Source organism: Moschus berezovskii, chromosome 9 (assembly GCF_049115385.1).
Source record: "Moschus berezovskii isolate FMDL1 chromosome 9, NW_MosBer_1.0, whole genome shotgun sequence".
Lineage (NCBI taxonomy): Eukaryota > Metazoa > Chordata > Mammalia > Artiodactyla > Moschidae > Moschus > Moschus berezovskii.
In genome coordinates, this window is record NC_142468.1 from 103669689 (window position 1) to 103694239 (window position 24551).

Here is a 24551-nt window from a genome sequence, read left to right on the forward strand (position 1 = left end):
CTTCTCATCTCCCTGTGCTCAGAGGCCTTCCCAGTAAATTGTCTACAAAGCATAAACTGCCTACATAAACTTCATCTCCACACGGAACAAAAATACTTCATCTCATTAATAATACAAGCTCATACTTGAGTTGTTAAAACCAGTGCCCATAATCAAACCAACAAATTCAAAGGGAATAAAATAATCCCTTTGAATTGCAGCATAGAGGAAATTACTTATTTTTTGTATTGGAAATAAACAGCAGTCTGTTTACTAAGCTTTTAAAGAGTAATACAAAATAATGAGAATCTTAACAAGAAATTTGCACAGTATTTCTATAGGTTTAAATAAATCTTGTAAAATCCACTTTTACAGAGTGTAAAGTAAATCATTGATGCAAAGATATACAACCACAAAACTATAAGCTGAATTTGGTATTAACATTTCCACAATTTTTTTATAGTTTTCCTTCATAGGCCTGTATCCACAAAGAAATATATAGCCTTGATTTTCATGTTTATTTATTCAGGTGCTAGGTAAGCATGCCATATTGGATTTTTTAAGGTACAATTGGAGTTTGTCATAATCTGCCCAAGAATACTTCACCTTCTTACATAATCTCTCACAAATTCTTCCAAACCTGCTAAAACACATGAACATTCTCACCTTGACTCATTTTCTGTTACTTCTAATACATTTTCCTCCCATCTGTGGATTCTCTTTGAGGCACAATGTAATAATGCAATACATACCTGGACACAATCTATTTTTTATGTACATTTTTGTTAGATATAACCTACCTGATACAAGATATATCAGAGATGTAAATTGAACTCTTCAATTTTCTATTGTGGGATTAACTTTTTCCACCTGGTCATAGATGCCTTTTTCTCCTGTCAAATTGGAATAGTGCATGGTTTTATCTAAGTGACCAACTGAAGCTTTGGAGATGTCGCAATAGATAGCAAAGGTTCATCTTCCAATGGGTATTATTAATACTTTCCACTACATATTCCCTTTGGAACAAAGTAAATAGCATCCCACGCTGCTGACAATTATAATGAGGGCCATAGAATCACAGGAGAAAAAGGGAGAGTCTTTCAGCCCTTGGGCAGTATACAGAGGAAAGGACAAAGAATAAGAACTTAAAGGAGGTAGATTCTTGTTCCCAACTCTATTAATAACTAAGAATAAGTTATTAGGTAAATCATTTAACTCTGAGCCTCCGTTTCAGTTCAGTTCAGTCGCTCAATCGTGTCCCAACTCTATTAATAACTAAGAATAAGTTATTAGGTAAATCATTTAACTCTGAGCCTCAGTTTACCCTTCTGTAAAACTACTTTAACATTTCAAGTATACTCAAAGAGAACTGTTAAATGTCTTTGTATAGTGTTCAACTTTGCCATATTTTAATGTTTTGCTATATTTCCTTCATCTTTATTAGTATTAAAACACTGTGAAAGGTAGCAAAATATACCACCCTGAAATATGCCACTTTGGCTTAAGAATCATTTTAATCTCAGGACAATTGAGAAGAAACAGATATAAGCAAAGCTCTCTGTCCTCCCTATCTGCCTAAATCCAGAACATACATTTGTGTGGGTGTTCCCTTCTCCTTTCTGCCAGGAAGGTCAGAAGTTAATCAGAGACAACTCTAGATCCTTACCACCTGAGATGACACCAAGGAATCTACATAACAAACCTCACTAACCTTATTTAAAGCAGTCTGTTTAGCTCGCTTGTTTATAAATTGCTTTGACAGGTACCTGTTATACATTCTATTTGAGCAAAGACTTGAAGGAATTGGAATCATAACTATGTATATTCCTTGTTGGATGGGTTTCCACATATTTTCCACAAATTTAGCCTCTGTTTATCCTTAGCTTAAAGGGAAACCAGTCTGCTCTTTATTTTGCACCCTCACTGTACTTGGCTTTTAACTCTTCAGAGAACCCAACCTCACTATCTGCCTACATGCCTGGAGAAATATTTGAACTTAGGGGCTAACCAGCCATATTCTTTTGGGTAAAACACAATTCCTGAATCTCAGTTTCTCCATTTGTATGTGGGAATGATGGTGAATCACTGGGCCTCATTCTCTACCTAAAAGCTAGTACCCATTTCTTCTAAGGTTAGTAAAATAAAAGCACAATAAAAATCATGTGATGAGCATGACATCTTTGATGATAAGAGACTCAACCCACATTTTTTTTTTTTTTACAGGAAAAAAAAAAAATGAAGATGGGGGAACAACACCTTCTCAGGTCCAGTGGGGATAGAAGTCTGGATTCTCAATACCCAAGGATAAGTGAGGAGCTTCTAGTCATTGCTGGGTGGGAGAGAGTTCTGGCTCCTCCTGAGGTCTCCTTCAATACTACCTGGCTGGGAGGGATTGGAGGCTGATGCTGCTACCCACTTACACCAAGGGAGGAGGAACTGATTATAGTCTGACACAGATGAGAGCTCTGGCTCCCTCCATGCCCTCCTCTGACACCATCTCAGGAGGTGGGGGGATTTGGGTACATTTTTACAGTTAGCCAGGGATAGGAGTCTAAGCTATCCATTGGCCTTTGCTAGTGTGAAGTGGGATGAAAGATTTTTTGGTATGGTGTTTGGCTGGAGTAGAAAATTTATTTTGGAAGTTTTCTGTCTTGCCAGCTGCCTTCTTGGTTCTTCAGCTTGAGTGAACAAGATTTTGTTAGGATTTGTTTTTTTCTTTTCTCATTAGAGTTCCTGAGTTGTTGGCTTTTTAAGTTATATAATGTCATTCCTTGGGCCCCTATCCAGTCTCCCTTCTTATAATGTTCGTTTTGTAGATTATGTCCACTATTATAATTGTATTTAGCAGGAGGACTATGGAAAATTATGTCTACTCTTTTTACCCTAAGCAGAACTCACCTGCTTTTACTTTATGATGGTAATATTTTCTCCTTTTTATTTGCTATATATATTTAGTCATTTTGAACATATTTCTTATATATCTAATAGATTTACTACTGATTTGAGGGGGAGGTTAATCTATTTTGTCTGCTGACTCTTGTTTACTGGGGATATGTTCCTCGTGTTTTGTGAGTTTGACTGTGAACTCAAACTCAGCAGGACTTCAGTTCAATCCAGTCGCTCAGTCGTGTCTGACTCTTTGCGACCCCATGAACCACAGCACGCCAGGCCTCCCTGTCCATCACCAACTCCTGAAGCTTGCTCAAACTCATGTCCATTGAGTCGGTTATGCCATCCAACCATCTCATCTTCTGTCATCCCCTTCTCCTCCTGCCCTCAACCTTTCCCAGCATCAGGGTCTGTTCCAGAGAGTCAGCTCTTCTCATCAGGTCGGCAAAGTATTGGAGTTTCAGCTTCAACATCAGTCCTTCCAATGAACACCCAGGACTGATCTCCTTTAGGATAATGAACTGGTTGGATCTCCTTGCAGTCCAAGGGACTCTCAAGAGTCTTCTCTAACATCACAGTTCAAAAGCATCAATTCTTCTGCGTTCAGAAGCAGGACTTCATGTGTCTAAATCCATATGATCCTTCAGAAACAATTTTGTTTTTGCTTTTCCAAAAGCCACCCAAACTTCATTGTCTCTTTGAGTTCTCAATACTGAGTACTGTGTTGTGCTCAGTTGTGTCCGACTCTTTGCCACCCCATGAACAGTAGCCTGCCAGGCTCCTCTGTCCATGGGATTCTTCAGGAAGAATACTGGTGGAGGTTGCCACTTCCTCCTCCAGGGGATCCTCCTGACCCAGAGATCGAACTCATGTCTCCTTCATGTCCTGCATTGGCAGGCAGATTCTTCACCATTGCCCACCATGGAAGCCCCTGAGTTCTCAATATCATATGTGATTTTATCAGGTAATTGTGTTCAAAATATACACAGCATATAAATTCAAACTCTAAACTTATATGTAGGTAATCCTACTATTGTAATTTCCAAGAGGAAGCCTTTTTATATCCATAAGTTCAGAGTGAAAACAGATATTTTGGTCTTTTCCTTGTGCTACTTAGTTTTCTCTGCTAGTCCGTACTTTCACTGAAGTTCCCAGACCCAAACAGTCCTGCACAAACAAAATTTACCCCTGATATCCAAGCACTGCCCATCATTTTCATGACCTACCGTCACTTTCCATCAACATCCCCCTCCCAAAACTTCCACTATTTCAGATACTATGATGTCCTTCATTTCTGTTAAATAATACCAAAAACTCATAAGTATTTTTATTATTTAAGTTTCAACAGTGTTGCCAATAGAGGTGTAAGCTTGGTTTTCTAATTCATGGATATTTTGTAAGGATGGAATGAGATGATATATAAAAGTACAATTTATAAACTTTATGTGATCATTGAATATATGTTTTGCTTTATCATTCCCATTGTTGTATTACACACGCCTAATTAGGTTATTATCTTTTAAGTCTGTGTTTCACAGAAGAATCAACAGAACCTTACAGAATGGTAAATTTATGGAGGAAAAATGAGTCTAAAACTGCTTAAAATATAATTGGCATTAAATCCTATTCCATACAATTATTTCTTCTATATATATATGGTATATCAAGAGCATAATTTGCCTTTGGTCATGGACTTTCTTTTAAAGACCAGAAGTCAGAAGTTAAATTCAGTATTATAACTTTCAAGTCATGTAATACTAAAACTCAAGTCACAAAACTGGGTGAATTTATTTTTCATAAAATTCTTGTCAGTAGCTACCATGAATCATGAGTCTTTATCAGCATGAGTTCCACAGGCCTACATGAGGGATGAAAAGGTGCTCTTGCAAATTACCTTGGGCCAGAGACTGGAGGTAATTTGTTGGTTGGTCCCACCAGGTGAGATTCTCGTGAATCAGGCACTGATAGCAGAAATCCTAAGAACAGACAGCATGGAATTGATGACCATATCCCACCCCAGAAACTAGGCTGCCTAGTTTCTGGCATGGACCCAATCAGGTCTCCTTTCAGAACCAGCAGTTGCCCTGCTTGTGACTTCTGATTACACATGGGGTTGTTTCAACACTCATACCTGTGACTGAATTGAACAGCTGATTGCCTCACTCTACCTTATTTTACCTGATGAGGTCAAGCAAAGGTGTATTAACTTCAAGAAAAAAAAAAAAAAGAAGTTAAATTTACTTGAATCATTTCTTCTTCTTGCCAATTATGAGTGTGTTCAACTAAATTAATTTGTATGACACTCACTCTCAGTTTTCTAACTGGTGAAAGAAGGTTACATTATGAGTAAAAATTGAATATTAAATTTAAGTTCGAAAATGTAACCTTCTTTTGGAATTCAAAATAATGATTTTATACTTTTAGAGAGCCTTAAAATATGTATTCTCAATTATGTTTTATTGGTCAACGTAAATTAAGAGGGCATGACATGGAGATAGGGAGGAGAATACATCAAGCAAAGTCACACATTTAACACTATCAGAAAAAAGTCCTCTCTTTATATATGGAGAGATGTCTATTTTTGTATGTACTCTTTGAATCCCCAACTTTAAGTGTCAATTCTGAACTTCGATTTAATACACTGAAATATGTAAACATTACTTGTGGAGTCACGTTTTAGTATTTGTAACATCGTTAAAGTAAATACGCAAATCTATTTGGTTTCTGAGTTCAGATGAGTTCTGCAACATAACCTATGTGCTCTTTGACCTCTAAGTTTGGTTCGTTTGCAATGAGACTTTAGATTGCAAGAAATCATCTGCCAAAAAATTTATCTCAGTGTAATTAGTTCCTTCAGTTCAGTTCAGTTCAGTTCAGTCGCTCAGTCGTGTCCGACTCTCCGCGACCCCATGAATCACAGCACGCCAGGCCTCCCTGTCCATCACCAACTCCCGGAGTACACTCAAACTCATGTCCACAGAGTCGGTGATGCCATCCAGCCATCTCATTCTCCGTCGTCCCCTTCTTCTCCCGCCCCCAACCTTTCCCAGCATCAGAGTCTTTTCCAGTGAGTCAACTCGTCGCATGAGGTGGCCAAAGTATTGCAGTTTCAGCTTTAGCATCAGTCCCTACAATGAACATCCAGGATTGATCGCCTTTAGAATGGACTGGTTGGATCTCCTTGCAGTATAAGGGATTCTCAAGAGTCTTCTCCAACACCACAGTTCAAAAGCATCGATTCTTCGGCGATCAGCCTTCTTCACAGTCCAACTCTCACATCCATACATGACCACGGGAAAAACCATTGCCTTGACTAGACGGACCTTGGTTGGCAAAGTAATGTCTCTGCTTTTTAATATACTATCAAGGTTGGTCATAACTTTCCTTCCAAGGAGCAAGCGTCTTTTAATTTCATGGCTGCAATCAGCATCTGCAGTGATTTTGGAGCCCAAAAAAACAAAGTCTGACACTGTTTCCAGTGTTTTTCCATCTATTTCCCATGAAGTGATGGGACCAGATGCCATGATCTTTGTTTTCTGAATGTTGAGCTTCAAACCAACCTTTTCACTCTCCTCTTTCACTTTCATCAAGAGGCTTTTGTTCAGATAAATATAGCTTGAATAGCAAGGAATACAGTTGTTTATGTTTGTATACATATATGAAGAAAGAAGAGACAGGGAATGAAGTCTACAATCAGAAGGACTTATTCTGTCAACTAAAATGGTGAGAACTGTGCCAAGTTTTCCTCATCTGTAAAATTTATGACAATAAGGATACCAGATAAAATGATGACTAGAAAATAACTGTAAATTAATTACTATCCTAAAACTTGAAAATATGATTTACATATTATACATATTGGTATTTTGTACATCTCCATATTTACCAAGTAGATTGGAAGAAGCTTGAATTTGATCACTTTCTTTTAGGAAAAGAAGACTTTTATTGACATATAGTTGATTTACAATATTATATTAGCTTCAGGAGTACAGCATACTGATTCAGTATTTTTACAGTTTATATTCAATGGCAAGCCACTCCAGTACTCTTGTCTGGGAAATCCCATGGATGAGGAGCCTGGTAGGCTGCAGTCCATGGGGTCGCTAGGAGTCGGACACGACTGAGTGACTTCACTTTCACTTTTCACTTTCACACATTGGAGAAGGAAATGGCAACCCACTCCAGTGTTCTTGCCTGGAGAATCCCAGGGACGGGGGAGCCTGGTGGGCTGCCGTCTATGGGGTCGCACAGAGTCGGACACGACTGAAGTGACTTAACAGCAGCAGCAGCAGAAGTTATTACAGGATAATGGCTATAATACTCTGTACTATACAGTGTATCCCTGTTGCATATCTATTTTATACACAGCCATTTGTGTATTTTTGGCTTCCCTGGTGGCTCAGACACCCTGCAATGCTGGAGATCTGGGTTGGATCCCTCGGTTGGAAAGATACCCTGGAGAAGGAAATGGCAACCCACTCCAGTACTCTTGTCTGGAAAATTCCATGGATGAAGAAGCCTGGTAGGCTACAGTCCATGGGGTCGCAAAGAGTCGGACACAACTGAACGACTTCACTTTCACTTTCACACAGTCATTTGTATCTCTTAATTCCAGACCGCTAACAGGCCCCTCTCCCATTTCTTCTCCCCACTCATAATCACTAGTTTGCTTTCTATATCTGTGAGTGTGTTTCTGTTTTACTGTATGCCTTCATTTGCTTACTTTTTAAATAATGCACATAAATGATATCATAGTGTATTTGTTTTTCTGTGTCTAACTTATTTTACTAAATGTAATATTCTCTAGGTCCATCCACCTTGATGCAAAAGACAGAATTTCATTCTTTTATATGGCTGAGTAATATTCCATTGCTTTATATATATATATATATATATATATCTTTTTTATTCATTTATCTATTGATGGACACGGGTTACTTCTAATAATGGCTATTGTAAACAGGGCTACTATGAATATCAAGGTGTGTATATCTTTTTGAATTAGTGATTTCATTTTTTCCACGTGTGTGTGTGTGTGTGTGCGTGTACAGTGGAATTGCTAAATCATATGGCAGTTCTATTTTTAGTTTTTTTAATAATGTTTTTTACTGTACCAATTTACATTTCCATCAATAATCTACAAGGGTCCCCTTAGAAAAAGAAGACTTTTAATATTATGGTTGGTGTCCATAGTAGGTTGCCTCAAAATGTGCCTCAGTGGCATACTGATTATTAAAGTTACTATCTTGATTCTTAAAGTTACTTAAGAAATGACCAATGCAAGAAGGACACTCTGACCCACATTTCTGTCTGCTGAAAGTAGGAACTCTCTTATATGAGGGGTTGCACCCTCTGTATCTGGAGGTAGAAAGACACACGTATCACCAAAGACAGGGAATTGGACCAAGAAGCCTACAGAAGCAAACCTTGTTACTTCTTTACTTTACTATCCCAAGTGCAAACTCTGCTTAGATTCTTCACTAACTGGGCACCCAAATCCTAAGTTTCTTTGTCCTGCAATTCCTCACAAATTTGTTGTTTTGTGTTTGTTTTTTGGCTAAAATGTATAAAAGCTGCCTACTTTGGCCTCTTATTAGGTTTCATCTCTGTGAGAGCTTCACGTGGATGAATTAAAATGTGTTTCTTTTTCCCCTGTTAATCTTTGTGTCAGTTTTTTTACTAGTTTATCCACAAGACCTCACAAGGGGTAATAGGAAAAATACACCCCACCCCTTCCCAACATTATAAATAATTTTGCCATGAAATTTAAAAAAATTATTTCACAAGCAAAAGACAGGGTGTCCTATTCTTCTAAGATAGCTAGTTTGCTGTTCTATAAGCAAAAGATATGAAAAGGAAGAAAATGTGTCCGATGGTATCTGAGACACAGCAGTAATTCACAGAAGAGGGCACACCGACCTGGCTATCATCACGGGCTGTGTTCGCCGCAAAGGAGAACTGGAAGACCGCTGGGAACGCTCCTGTCGGTGCCCCAGTTTCTGCACTGCTGATATCACCTCCTCATTTCTCAAGGTGTAGATCAAGGGGTTTAAAAGAGGAGTGAGAACTGTATAAAATATTGAGAGGAGCTTATCCACTGGGGGACTGCTAAAGGCCAGGCGTAAATGAAGATGCAGGGCCCGAAGAGGAGGGTTACTACGGCGATGTGGGCAGTCAGGGTGGCCCTTGCCTTGGCCATGCCCGCTGAGGAACGCCGCCGCACAGTGCCCAGGATGACCGTGCAGGAGACCAGCAAGAGCCCAAAGGAGCACACGGCCATTAGAGCGCTGTCTGGCAGCATCAGGACCTCCAGAGTGAAGGTGTCTGTGCAGGCAAGTGTGATAACCAGGGGCAGGTCACAGAGAACACTGTCCACTCAGTTGGGGCCACAGAATGGGAGGTTTACTGTGAAGACCAACTGACCGACTGAGTGCAGAACCCCAGTGAGCCAGGAGCCCACCACGAGGCTGATGCGCTTGCGCACATTCATGATGGTGACATAATGCAGGGGCAACATATGGCCACGTATCTATCGTATGCCATGGCCACAGGGAGCATCATCTCACCACCGGCAAAGACATGCAGGAAGAATGTCTGGGCCATGCAGCCTTCAAAGGAGATGGTCTTGTGCTCCACGAGGAAGTCAGCAATCATTTTGGGGGAAGCAAAAGTGGACAGACACACGTCAGTGAAGGAGAGGTTACTGAGTAGAAAGTGCATGGCTGTGTGTAGGGAGGGTTCAGAGAAGATTGTGAGCACTATGAGCAGGTTCCCCAGCACAACAGATAAATAGAAAAGTGTAAAAAGTGCAAAATAGAAAAGTTGTAGCTCTCGAGAACCTGAAAGACTGTGCAACACAAACTCCGTCACGCCTGAATTATTTTCTTGGTCCATGGTTTCAAATTGCTGAAAGTGGGTCGGAAATGTTCCTGTAAAGTAAAATAGAAATATATCATAGGATTGGGAGAGAAAATGAGCAAGGCCAAGCTTGGTGTCAAATCCCTCTCAACATACTTACATTCCTTATTAGCACATTAAATACATGTTGCATACAATCATTTATTTGTTTAATAACTGGATAACTCGGCTTTCATCTCTGCACTGGAGCATGATAGTTTTATTCTAAAAATAGAAGTTTACCAATCATCACAATTCCTGAAACAGGAAAGAAACTCTAGACTCATACTGACAGCTTTCAAATACTATGTCTTGTAATTTCTAGCAATATGACCTTGGGTATATTAATTAAACTCTCTGGGCTTCACTTTTTGCAACTGTAAACTGGAGAAAATAATAATTTATGACTCATAGGATTTTTGTAAAGATTAAAAGAATTACAAGTGTCCCTTGTCTATTGAAAGTTTGCTTTACAGAAAAAGACTTATATTAGTGCCTGTTTTGCTAACTTAAATTCAAAGAAGACTTTTGCTTTTATAAAAAAAGGAGAAAAGCAAAAATAGTGTTTGGCATTTATTTTACAGTGAGTTGTGATAGAGGCATCAAGATCCATGAATAGCAAGAAGTGACACTGCCAAGCTTCTTCCCAGGATGAAACTTAGGTTCTTAGCATCTGGCCAGCATACCTGTGAACTGTATCTGTGAGTGTCTGTGTTTTATCTCAGGTCAATTGTGCATCCATTAGCAAGTTATGTCCTAAGGTAATTACTGCTTCATTTTATGCATTTTTGCTTGCAAATGTTTCACTGATATGCCCTATTTTGGGATTGTAGGGAATATCTCAGTTCAGTTCAGTCGCTCAGTCGTGTCCGACTCCTACATGACCACGGGAAAAACCATAGCCTTGACTAGACGGACCTTGGTTGGCAAAGTAATGTCTGCTTTTTAATATACTATCTAGGTTGGTCATAACTTTCCTTCCAAGGAGTAAGCGTCTTTTAATTTCATGGCTGCAGTCAGCATCTGCAGTGATTTTGGAGCCCAAAAAAATAAAGTCTGACACTGTTTCCACTGTTTTTCCATCTATTTCCCATAAAGTGATGGGACCAGATGCCATGATTTTTGTTTTCTGAATGTTAAGCTTCAAGCCAACCTTTTCACTCTCCTCTTTCACTTTCATCAAGAGGCTTTTGAGCGCCTCTTCACTTCCTGACATAAGGGTAGTGTCATCTGCATATATTAATGCATATCTTTTTTACAAATACCTTTTAAATATCACTAAAAGGGTGAGGGAAGGTAAGGAATGAAAATTTTCAGCATACCTCTGAAATAACTCCATGAAATTTCTATTCCATCTAGTTAGTCTAATACCAGACTAAGGAACCTTATAAATAAGCTAATCTCTTTTGCATGTTCCTTGTAATAGGAAATATCTTATCCCTCACTTTAACGCCTTAAAATAAGAAAGCCTCACTATAAGGACTTTCCAGAGAAAGATAAAAATACCAGAGCTTCCTTTGATCAGAAGATAGTCTAAGATACATTTTTTTTTTTTATTACCTAAGGGAGGACCTACTTTTGCATTCCAATCCCCTGTACTGAAAAGGACATTATTTTTTGGTGTTAGTTCCAAAAGGTCTTGTAGGTCTTCATAGAACCATTCAACTTCAGTTTCTTCATTGTTACTGGTCGGAGCATAGACTTGGATTACCGTGATATTGAATGGTTTGCCTTGGAAATGAACAGAGATCATTCTGTCATTGTTGAGACTGCATCCAAGTACTGAATTTCAGACTCTTTTATTGAACATGATGGTTACTCCATTTCTTCTAAGGGATTCCTGCCCACAGTAGTAAGTACAATGGTCATCTGAGTAAAATTCACCCATTCCAGTCTATTTTACTTCTCTGATTCCTAAAATGTCGATGTTCACTATTCCAATTTGCCTTGATTCATGGACCTAACATTCCAGGTTCCTATGCAATATTGCTCTTTATAGCATTGGACCTTGCTTCTATTATGAGTCATGTCCACAACTGGGTGTTGTTTTTGCTTTGGCTCCATCCCTTCATTCTTTCTGAAGTTCTTTCTCCACTGATCTCCAGTAGCATATTGGGCACCTACCGACCTGGGGAGTTCATCTTTCAGTGTCCTATCTTTTTGCCTTTTCATACTGTTCATGGGATTCTCAAGGCAAGACTACTGAAGTGGTTTGCCATTCCCTTCTCCAGTGGACCACATTTTGTCAGAACTCTCCACCATGACCTGTCCATCTTGGATGGCCCTACATGCCTTGGCTTTGTTTCACTGAGCTATTTCACACCCTAAAAGATGATGCTGTGAAAGTGCTGAATTATGCCAGCAAAATTGGAAAACTCAGCAGTGGCTACAGGACTGGGAAAGGTCAGTTCACATTCCAATTTCAAAGAAAGGCAATGCCAAAGGATGCTCAGACTACCACACAATTGCACTCATCTCACACGCTTGTAGAGTAATGCTTAAAATTCTCCAAGCCAGGTTTCAGCAATACATGAACCGTGAACTTCCAGATGTTCAAGCTGGTTTTAGAAAAGGCAGAGGAACCAGAAATCAAATTTCCAATATCCTCAGGATTATCGAAAAGGCAAGAGAGTTCCAGAAAAACATCTATTTTTGCTTTATTGACAATGCCAAAGCCTTTGACTGTGTGGATCACAATAAAACTGTGGAAAATTCTTCAAGAGATGGGAATATCAGACTACCTGACCTGTCTCTTGAGAAACCTATATGCGGGTCAGGAAGCAACAGTTAGAACTGGACATGGAACATCAGATTGGTTCCAAATAGGAAAAGGAGTACATCAAGACTGTATTTTGTCACCCTGCTTATTTGACTTATATGAAGAGTACATCATGAGAAATGCTGGGCTGGAGGAAGCACAAGCTGGAATCAAGATTGCCAGGAGAAATATCAATAACCTTAGATATGCTGATGACACCACCCTTACAGCAGAAAGCAAAGAGGAACTAAATAGCCTCTTTATGTGGGTGAATGAGGAGAATGAAAAAGTTGGCTTAAAACACACATTCAGAAAAAAAAGATCATGGCATCCAATCCCATCTCTTCATGGCAAATAGATGGGAGAAACAGTGGAAACAGTGGCAGACTATAATTTTTTGGGCTCCTAAATCAGTGCAGACCATGATTGCAGCCATGAAATAAAAAACACGCTTACTCCTTGGAAGAAAAGTTATGACCAACCTAGACAGCATATTAAAAAGCAGGGGCATTACTCTGCCAACAAAGGTCTGTCTAGTCAAGGCTGTTTTTCGAGTAGTCATGTATGGATGTGAGAGTTGGACTATAAAGAAAGCTAAGCACCGAAGAATGGATGCTTTTGAACTGTGGTGTTGGAGAAGACTCTTGAGAGACCCTTGGACTGCAAGAGACTGCATCCCTTAGGATACAACCAGTCCATCCTAAAGAAAATCAGTCCTGAAAATTCATTGGAAGGACTGATGTTGAAGCTGAAACTCTAATCCTTGGCCACCTGATATGAAGAGTGACTCATTTGAAAAGACCCTGATGCTGGGAAAGATTGAAGATGAGAGGAGAAGGGGACGACAGAGGATGAGATAGTTGGATGGCATCATCGACTCAATAGATACGAGTTTGAGTAAACTCCGGGAGTTGGTGATGGACAGGGAGGCCTGGTGTGCTGCACTCCATGGGGTCGCGAAGAGTCAGACACGACTGAGCAACTGAACTAAACTGAACCAACTGAGGGTTCTGTAATTGATTTGTTGGAAAATGAAATGCGACTCACAATTTCAGTATAGGAGAATATGATTAGGAGTATGCATCTGATGGTTGCGGAAATGACAAGAGGAGAGAAAGGCTCAGTTCAGTTCTGTCGCTCAGTCGTGTCCGACTCTTAGCGACCCCATGAACCACAGCACGCCAGGCCTCCCTGTCCATCACCAACTGCCGGAGTTCACTCAAACTCATGTCCATCGAGTCGGTGATGCCATCCAGCCATCTCATTCTCTGTCATCCCCGTCTCCTGCTACCCCCAATCGCTCCCAGCATCAGAGTCTTTTCCAGTGAGTCAACTCGTCGCATGAGGTGGCCAAAGTATTGCAGTTTCAGCTTTAGCATCAGTCCTTCCAATGAACACTCAGGATTGATCTCCTTTCGAATGGACTGGTTGGATCTCCAGCACCACAGTTCAAAAGCATTAATTCTTCGGCGATCAGCTTTCTTCACAGTCCAACTCTCACATCCATACATGACCACGGGAAACACCATAGCCTTGACTAGACGGACCTTGGTTGACAAAGTAATGCCTCTGCTTTTTAATATGCTATCTAGGCTGGTCATAACTTTCCTTCCAAGGAGTAAGCGTCTTTTAATTTCATGGCTGCAATCAGCATCTGCAGTGATTTTGGAGCCCCAAAAAATAAAGTCTGACACTGTTTCCACTGTTTCCCCATCTATTTCCCATGAAGTGATGGGACCAGATGCCATAATCTTTGTTTTCTTAATGTTAAGCTTCAAGCCAACCTTTTCACTCTCCTCTTTCACTTTCATCAAGAGGCCTTTGAGTTCCTCTTCACTTTCTGCCATAAGGGTGGTGTAATCTGCATATCTGAGGTTATTGATATTTCTCCCAGCAAACTTGATTCCAGCTTGTGCTTCTTCCAGCCCAGCGTTCCTCATGATATACTCTGCATATAAGTTAAATAAGCAGGGTGACAATATACAACCTTGACGTACTCCTTTTCCTATTTGGAACCAGTCTGTTGTTCCATGTCCAGTTCTAACTGTTGCTTCCTGACCTGCACACAGGTTTCTCAAGAGGCAGGTCAGGTGGTCTGGGATTCCCATCTCTTTCAGAATTTTCCACAGTTTATGGTGATCCACACAGTCAAAGGCCTTGGCATAGTCAATGAAGCTGAAATAGATGTTTTTCTGGAACTCTCTTGCTTTCTCCATAAACCAGCGGATGTTGGCAATTTGATCTCTGGTGCCTCTGCCTTTTCTAAAACCTGCTTGAACATCTGGAAGTTCATGATTCACATATTGCTGAAGCCTAGCTTGGAGAATTTTGAGCATGACTTTACTAGCGTGTAAGATGAGTGCAATTGTGCGGTAGTTTGAGCATTCTTTGGCATTGCCTTTCTTTGGGATTGGAAAGAAGACTGATCTTTTCCAGTCCTGTGGCCATTGCTGAGTTTTCCAAATTTGCTGGCATATTGAGTGCAGCACTTTCACAGCATCATCTTTCAGGATTTCAAATAGCTCAATTGGAATTCCATCACCTCCACTAGCTTTGTTTGTAGTGATGCTCTCTAAGGCCCACTTGACTTCACATTCCAAGATGTCTGGTTCCAAGTGAGTGATCACGCCATCGTGATTATCTTCATCGTGAAGATATTTTTTGTACAGTTCTTCTGTGTATTCTTGCCACCTCTTCTTAATATCTTCTGCTTCTGTTAGGTCCATACCATTTCTGTCCTTTATCGAGCCCATCTTTGCATGAAATGTTCCCTTGATATCTCTAATTTTCTTGAAAAGATCTCTTGTTTTTCCTATTCTGTTGTTTTCCTCTATTTCTTTGCATTTATTGCTGAGGAAGGCTTTCTTATCTCTCCTTGTTATTCTTTGGTACTCTGCATTCAGATGCTTATATCTTTCCTTTCCTCCTTTACTTTTTGCTTCTCTTCTTTTCACAGCTATTTGTAAGGCCTCCTCAGACAGCCATTTTGCTTTTTTGCATTTCTTTTCCATGGGGATGGTCTTGGTCCCTGTCTCCTGTACAATGTCATGAACCTCCATCCATAGTTCATCAGGCACTCTATCTATCAGATCTAGACCCTTAAATCTATTTCTCACTTCCACTGTATAATCATAAGGGATTTGATTGAGGTCATATCTGAATGGTCTAGTGGTTTTCCCTACTTTCTTCAATTTCAGTCTGAATTTAGCAATAAGGAGTTCATCATCTGAGCCACAGTCAGCTCCTCGTCTTGTTTTTGCTAACTATATACAGCTTCTCCATCTTTGGCTGCAAAGAATATAATCAATCTGATTTCAGTGTTGACCGTCTGGTGATGTCCATGTGTAGAGTCTTCTCTTGTGTTGTTGGAAGAGGGTGTTTGCTATGACCAGTGCGTTCTCTTGGCAAAACTCTATTAGCCTTTGCCCTGCTTCATTTCGTGCTCCAAGGCCAAATTTGCCTGTTACTCCAGGTGTTTCGTGACTTCCTACTTTTGCATTCCAGTCCCCTATAATGAAAAGGACATCTTTTTTGGGTGTTAGTTCTAAAAGGTCTTGTAGGTCTTCATAGAACTGTTCAACCTCGGCTTTTTCAGAGTTACTGGTTGGGGCATAGACTTGTATTACTGTAATATTGAATGGTTTGCCTTGGAAACGAACAGAAATCATTCTGTCATTTTTAAGATTGCATCCAAGTACTGCATTTCGGACTCTTTTGTTGACCATGATGGCTACTCCGTTTCTTCTAAGGGATTCCTGCCCACAGTAGTAGATATAATGGTCATCTGAGTTAAATTCACCCATTCCAGTCCATTTTAGTTCACTGATTCCTAGAATGTCTATGTTCACTCTTGTCATCTTCTGTTTGACCACTTCCAATTTGCCTTGATTCATGGACCGAAGATTCCAGGTTCCTATACAATATTGCTCTTTACAGCATCGGACCTTGCTTCTAGCATCAGTCACATCCACAACTGGGTATTTGTTTTGCTTTGGCTCCATCCCTTCATTCTTTCTGGAGTTATTTCTCCACTGAGCTCCAGTAGCATACTGGGCACCTACCGACCTAGGGAATTCCTTATTCACTATCCTATCATTTTGCCTTTTGATACTGTTCATGGGGTTCTCAAGGCAAGTATACTGAAGTGGTTTGCCATTCCCTTCTCCAGTGGGCCACATTCTGTCAGACCTCTCCACCATGACCCATCTGTCTTGGGTGGCCCCACACGGCATGGCTTAGCTTCATTGAGTTAGATAGGACTGTGGTCCATAAGATCAGATCAACTAGTTTTTTGTGATTACGATTTCAATGTGTCTCCCCTCTAATGCCCCCTCCCAATACCTACCCTCTTATTTGGGTTTCACTTACCTTGGTCGTGGAGTAGCTCTTCACAGCTGCTCCAGCCAAGTGCAGCTGCTGTACCTTACCTTGGACGAGGGGTATCTCCTCAAGGCCGCCCCTCCTGAACTTGAGTGTGGAGTAGGTCCTCTCCGCCATCCTGTGCCCAAGCAGCCACCGCCTCTTGGACGTGAGACAGCTCCTCTCGGCCACCGCCCTAACCTTGGGCGTGGGGTAGCTCCTCTTGGCCACAATTCTGCACGTGGCAGGTTGCGCCGGAGCCGGCGTCTGTCGCGTCTGTGCCGCTGGAGCCGACATCTCTGGAGAATAATTGCAATTGGAAGTTATACCTCAGGAGTTCCTTATATGCCTTCTGAAGTCAAGATGGGTATGAATAAAGCAGAACAAAGGGATTAAACATTTCAGGAATAGGATATTCAGACTCAATCAGTTGATTGCAAGCAAGGACTGTGAGAGAGGGAGGGAAATCAGAATGAGAAGACAAATCAGAATGTAAAAATCCTGGAAGAGCCAGGAAGACTTTACAGCCCATGGAATTTCAAACTCTGATTCATGGAACCCTGGATGTGTTGTGCAGGTGTCCCCATGTGCTCTTAAAGGGGACTGAAGACTCCAAATCTTATCTCCTCCAATCCACTATAATCATGTTAACTTTACATTCGTCTGTTTTCATAGTAAGATCCCGCAATTCCATAATAAATAAAAAGTGTCCCAGTGCTTATTTTTCATGGCTGAGAAAAAAATTAATTTAGCTAGGTTTCCTTCTGTACATGATGAAATGGGATTCAAGAACGTTAAACTGTGGAAAAGATTTGAATCTAAAAATTGTGCTTCCTGACTGAAAGCTCAAACTTTTCTACAGATTTGCTCAGTCAGCGGAAGTATCAGAAAAAGGGTGCTGCTTCCTGCTGTAGGAATATTTAGTAGACTTAGGTATTCATTTCTGGTTGTTTATATAGCATTGTATGAAGGTAGGGAGGGAAGGGGAAGCATTTTTGCTTAGGACCTTTCTATGGCTTGGAGAAAGAAATGAGGATTAAATATCAGTTGTGGAATGAGTAGGTTTTTACTCCCACTATGTTTATGCAGAGTAGTTTGTTTTTGTTTTTTTCTTTTTTGCTTTAAATAGCATTAAGACCAATTTATTCAATAACATTTTTGCATTCCTACCAAATGGCCACCTCATGCGAAGAGTTGACTCACTGGAAAAGACTCTGATGCTGGGAGGGATTGGGGGCAGGAGGAGAAGGTGACGACAGAATGAGATGGCTGGATGGCATCACCGACTCGATGGACATGAGTTTGAGTGAACTCCAGGAGTTGGTGATGGACAGGGAGGCCTGGTGTGCTGTGATTCATGGGGTTGCAAAGAGTTGGACATGACTGAGTGACTGAACTGAACTGAAACAAATACCACGCAATTTTCCAAGCTTAGAGGATGTAGCAGTGAATGAAACAAAGCTGCTGTACTCAATTAAGCTTTTACTGGGTAGTTGGGAGAAACAAACAAATTTATTGTAAAGAAATAAGTACATGATATAATGCATCATATGGTAGTAAGTGCTATGGAGCAAAATATAAAACAGTGAAACATGATAAGTATTGTTGAAAACATTGTACTTGTAGATAGAGTTGTCACCGAAGACTTCACTGAAAAGATTACTTTAAGAGGAAACCTGAAGGAAATGAAGAGATAAGCATACAGATTTCAAAAGGAAGAAAATTTCTTCCACAAAGAGGGGATATCAAATGCAAAGAGCCTGGTATAGGTGCTTGGAATTTCCAAAAACAGTAACAAGACAAGGCTGATTGAAGCGGGGTTAACAAGTGTGAGAAGTGGTGGAGTTAAGATCAGAAAGGTAACAAGGGATAGGGGTATTGGGACTTAGAGTTGGTCATGACAACTTTAGTTTCAATGTGCAGGAAATGGATGAACACTTTGGAGTGTTTTAGGCAAAGAAGTGACAAATTTTATCATGATTACTTTGGCTGCTATATTAGAATATACTGAAGGCTAAGACTGGAAGCATGGAAACTTACCAGGTAAGAAGTTGTCACTGGAGTGACGTCATAGTATGCTTCTGGATCGTAATGTTTAATAATCTCCAAAATAACTGTCTTTTCAGTTTGCTGCCCTTTAAACCAATGTTCAGACACCACATTCGGGCTCAGTAATTACCTGATTCATAACAGGTATGATGGAGGTTTTGTTCTAATTTTATTGTTATTGCTGTGCAGTCCCCTAGTCATGTCCAACTCTCTGTGACCCCGTGGACTGCAGCGCCGAGCTTCCCTGTCCTTCGCTCTCACCCGGAGTTTGCTCAGCTCACGTCCACTGAGTCAGTGATGCCTCAGTCTCACCCTTTGCTGTCCTTGTCTCATTGCCAAGTGTCTAAAGTTCACGTCTGTGTGTATAAATCTTTTATGGGTCTGCATGTAAGTGATGTCATACAGTGCTTGTGTTTCTCTGTCTGACTTATTTCACTTAGCATAGCACCCTCAAACTTCATCTATGTTGGTGCAAATGGTTGAGCAGTATTCCATTGTATATATAAGTATACTGCTTCTTCTTTATCTGTTCATCTGTTGATGGACACTTAGGTTGCTTCCATATCTTGGCAATAGTAAATAATGAGGCTACAAACACTGGGGTTCATGTATCATTCTGAATTAGTGTTTGGGGAAAGAGGTTTTCTTTGAATATATATTCAGAAGTGAAATTGTTTGGTCATATGGTAGCTCTATTCTTTAGTTTCTTGAGAAACCTCCATACTGTTTCCCACAGTGACTATACCAACGTACATTCACATCAACAGTGTACAAGGGTTCCCTTTTCTCCAGCTCCTCACCACTTGTTATTTATCAACCTATTGGCCATCAGCATTTCCTCTTTGGAAAAATGTCTACTCAGTTCTTCTGTCCATTTTTAAATCAATTCATTGCTTTATTGGATGCTGACTTGTATGACACTTCTTACATATTTTGGCTGTTAACCCCTTATCAGTCATATTTGCAAATATTTTATCCCATTCAGTAGGTTATGTTTTTGTTTTGTTGATCAGTTCCTTTGGTGTGAAAAAGCTTTTAAGTTTAATTAGGTCCCATTTGTTTATTTTTTCCTTTGCTTTAGGAGATAGGTCCAAAAAATATTGCTATGATTTATGTCAAAGCGTGTTTTGCCTATGTTTTCTTCTAGGAGTTTTATGGATCTAGTCTTATATTTAGGTCTTTAATATATTTTGAGTTTATTTTTGCATGTGGTGTTAGAATGTTCTAATTTTATTCTTTTACACGTAGCTGTCCAGTTTTTCCAGCACCACTCATTGAAGAGACTGCCTTTATTTTTTTTAAACAAGATGAAATGTGTTTAGAGCAATACCTCTCGCATGGTGAATATTCTACTAGCTATTATAATGGTGTTTTCTACCACATATTCTGATACATAAAATGTATGTATTGATCAAATATCCCTTAAAAATAACTGGGAAAAGATTACTTAAAAGGAGAATATATTATTATTAGAATTACTAATTAATACTTGAAGAGGGAAATTTTAATTGCAGGAGGACAGATTAATTACTATAAAATGAGAAGGAAACAGAAATGTTCCTGAAATTAAAACACTATTTATTTGAATAATTCTTCATCTGCTAACAAAATACAGAAAAGCAAATGGTTGTGCCTTGAATAGATGAGACTGTCTTTTCTCGGTGGTATATTCTTGCTTCCTTTGTTGTAGGTTAATTGACCATAATCACTGCAGACAGTGAATGCAGCTATGAAATTAAAAGATCCTTGCTCCTTGGAAGGAAAGCTCTGACAAACCTAGACAGCATATTAAAAAGCAAAGAAGTCACTTTGCCAACAAAGGTCTGAATAGGAAAAGATATGTTTTTACCAGTGCTCACGTGCAGTTGTGAGCACAGAAGAACTGCTGAGTGCAGAACCGTGACGACTTTCGAATTGTGGTGCTGGAGGAGAATCTTGAGAGTCCCTTGGACTGCAAGGAGGTTGAACCAGTCAATCCTAAAGGAAATCAACCCTGAATATTCACTGGAAGGACTGATGCTGAAACTGAAACTCCAATACTTTGGCCAGCTGATGAGAAGAGCCAACTCACTGAAAAAGACTCTGATGCTGGGAAAGATTGAGGGCAAAAGGAGAAGAGGGCAGCAGAGGATGAGATAATTAGATAACATCACTGACTCAATGGACGTGAATTTGAGCAAAGTCCAGGAGAAAGTGAAGGACAGGGAAGTCTGGCATGCAGCAGCCCATTAGGCAACAAAGAGTCAGACATGACTCAGCGACTAAACAATAACAAATTGACAATAATTGCATGTGTTTGTTTCTAGGTCTCTATTCTGTTCCATTGATCTATGTGTCTGTGTTTGTGCTGGTGACATACTCATACAATTTAAATTATACAATAGTTTGTGAAATATCTTGTCACTGACATTAGGTAGCAAATATAAGCAAATTAACTATAAACTATAAAACTATATCACAAATAATTGTAGCTAGAGAATGCAAATTATACATAAGCTTCGTTACTATAGATATTTAACAAAGAACATGTATTACCTTTATCACTTTAAGCAAATCAAGTATTTTTAAAAAACGATGGTGGTCACCAGGAAAAGAGACAATCCGTGTTTCCTTGAGTATATTTCTGTCTACTCACCTCAACACATCTAGTCTTAGGAGAGAGAGTTGAGAAGGCAGCCTGGAACATACAGAGCGGGTCTTCAGTTTACGCATTGCCAATTTCACCTCTTTGTTTCTTAATGTGTAGATAATGGGGTTCAGTATAGGTGTGAAAACGGTAGAGAACACAGAAAGGACTTTATCCACTGGGAAGCTGCTGAAAGGCCAGGCATAGATGAAGATACAGGGCCCAAAAAAGAGGGTAACCGCAGTGGTGTGGGCAGTCAGAGCGCTGCGGGCCTTGGTCATGTCCACTGAGGAATGGCGTTGCACAGTGACCAGGATGACCGCGTAGGAGACCAGCAAGAGCAGGAATGAAGCACCCCCATGAGACCACTGTCCAAAGCATCAACACTTCAGGGACATACGTATCCGAGCAGGCAAGTTTGATGACCAAAGTAAGGCCACAGTAATAACTGTTCACAACATTTGGACCACAGAAGGGCAGGTTTACAGTGAAAGCTAGTTGGCTCAAGGAGTGCATGACCCCAATTACCCAAGAGCCTACTACCAGACCTGTACATTTGCACAAGTTCATGATGGTTGCATAATGGAGAGGTTTGCATATGGCTCCATATCTGTCATATGCCATAGCTACAAGGAGCACCGTCTCACCACCAGCAAAGACATGGAGTAAGAATATCTGGGCCATGCAGCCCTCGAAGGAGATGGTCTTGGGTTCATGAAGGAAACCATGAATCATCTTGGGGGTTGCATAAGTGGCCAGAAAGACATCAAAAATGGAAAGATTACTGAGCATTATGTACATAGGTGTATGCAGGGCAGGTTCAGAGATCACTGTGAGTACAATGAGGAGGTTGCCCAGCACAACGAGGATATACAAGAAATTAAACAACATGAAGAAGAAATACTGGAGCTCCCAGGAACTGGAGAGCCCTAGCAACACAAACTCAGCCACCCTAGAATTATTTTCTTGGTTCATGAAGTACCTACAAAGAGAAACATTGATTTTTATCAAGAGCAAGAAAAGTAGACCCTGATCCTAAAGGGGTCTTCTCAACATTCATTTAAAATGCTCTGGAGTTGCTCCTAATAGAAAATGTTTTATCTATAATTTTAACAAAGAGACTCTTCTCTCAATTATCCTTACTGATGAAGGATAGCTAAGAGGTGCAGATGCAGTAAATCAACACTTTATTTTATACATTTGTGCGTCAAATATGATGCTAAGCAAAAAAATAAATCTACATTGCAAATACAACAATTAATAGGAGGAGCTAGGGTATCCAGAATTTTGTATTGCCTTCTTGCCTGGCTAATTTTCATTATCCATTTGGAATTATCCACAAGCAGCTTCAATTCTTAGAGAAGTCTCAGAGGCCACACTTACAAGGAAAAGAACTGTGATTTTTACTGTGAGGGTCTCTCTCCTCTTGCCTCTGTCCTTTCTCTATTACTTAATTTCCACTACCACATCATTAAAACCATTTAATATATGTTGTCTCTGAAGTTATTACAGCTGTTTTGGTTTGAAATACGGTCCTTTGAAGCTAACATTATATCATATGAAAAGAAGTAAACTGAGATGACCAGAATATAGTACAGAATATCAACAGATAAGGTGACAGCCATGAAATGCAAAGATCTGATTTATTAACATAGATCATTTGAAGGCCAAGTGTAGCATTTCACTTATCAATTCAGAAACCTTCCAAAAGATGACTTTTATTCAGTATATGGAATTTCTAGGTTTTGTCTAGAATTTCTCAGACCTAGTGAAATAAGATATCTCCTTTAAAAAATATCCAGCTACACAATGATTTCTAATTAGACAAAAGTTGAGATAAGCAATAAGTGAAAACACGAATTACAAGATAATACACAATTGAGCAAATAAATAATTTGTCAATAGATTATAAAATAATCCTTTCTGCCTATGTTCTCTCTGCAGCTTCTTTGGAAGAATGCAGAGAGAGCTTTTAAGAAGATAGATAAGACTTTGAGAATTCCTTTAAAAAAAATATGCTTTTTTTTTTTTAAGAAAAAGTTTCTCACTTTTCATTTTCTATGTTATAATTAGAAGTGATAAGGGTCAGTATCTATAAAAAATAGTGTAAAAAGCATAATGTCAGTGGGCAAACTGTTTAGTTTGGAAGTGTTTTCACATACATTTTGTGTGCATTAAAGTACTTATAATAATCTGGTGAAGAGGAGATTATTGTCCATATTTTTCATATGTGGAAACTGAGTATTAGAAAAGTTAACTAATGTGCTCAATATTATATTACTAGTCAGCAACACATCCAGAACCTCATCCCAGGGCTTTAAAACCCTTACCACAATCCTTGATAATAGAGTCTCTAATAGAATCTAAAAAGTATGGTTTAAGAGTTTGTGACAAATGGAATTATCCAGATTGGAGGATGACAGGAGCTGAGTTTAGACAGTTGATGTAAAATCGCATTTAATATTATTTAATGCACCATAAATGAATTTGATAGTAAGGGCCCTTTCTAGTTACAAAGATAGGAGGTCATATATATTTGGTTAATGTATTTTGCTTAAAGAGATAAGTTTAGGTTTAAAATGTATTAGCCTGGAAAATTTTACTCTCTGATAATATTTTCTAGATGAGTTATTGCTATCTGACGCTTTGCAAAGATTCTCCCAAAAATGTGAATGTAAAAAATAATCAAGAGAATGAACAATGAATGCTGTGATGAAATAACCTAAACATTCCAAAAGATATTTAGGTCACTAACTGTCACCTGGAGTGGAACGGGCATCCTCTATTGCATTCTCTTGTGGGGAAGGGAATTTGTATCCAAAAGGAGTAAGCATAGGTCTAAGTAAGCATTCTTGATCATACCTTTTAATTTGGTCAGTCTCCTATGAAATGACAACTCTCTATTCGTGAAATTGAATGAGAAATTAATGAATGTGGAAGAAGGAGAAGAAAAATGCCAGAAATCCTCAGGGAGAGTAACACTGTATCCTACTG

The 24551-nt window shown here is 39.6% G+C and overlaps 2 pseudogenes; both read right to left on the bottom strand.

Moving 5' to 3' along the window:
- Positions 1 to 8765: 8765 nt before the first annotated feature.
- On the bottom strand, positions 8766 to 9762 carry LOC148776830 (olfactory receptor 4K15-like; annotated as a pseudogene).
- An 11800-nt stretch (positions 9763 to 21562) lies between these two features.
- On the bottom strand, positions 21563 to 22532 carry LOC129563369 (olfactory receptor 4K15-like; annotated as a pseudogene).
- Between the last annotated feature and the right edge of the window lie 2019 nt (positions 22533 to 24551).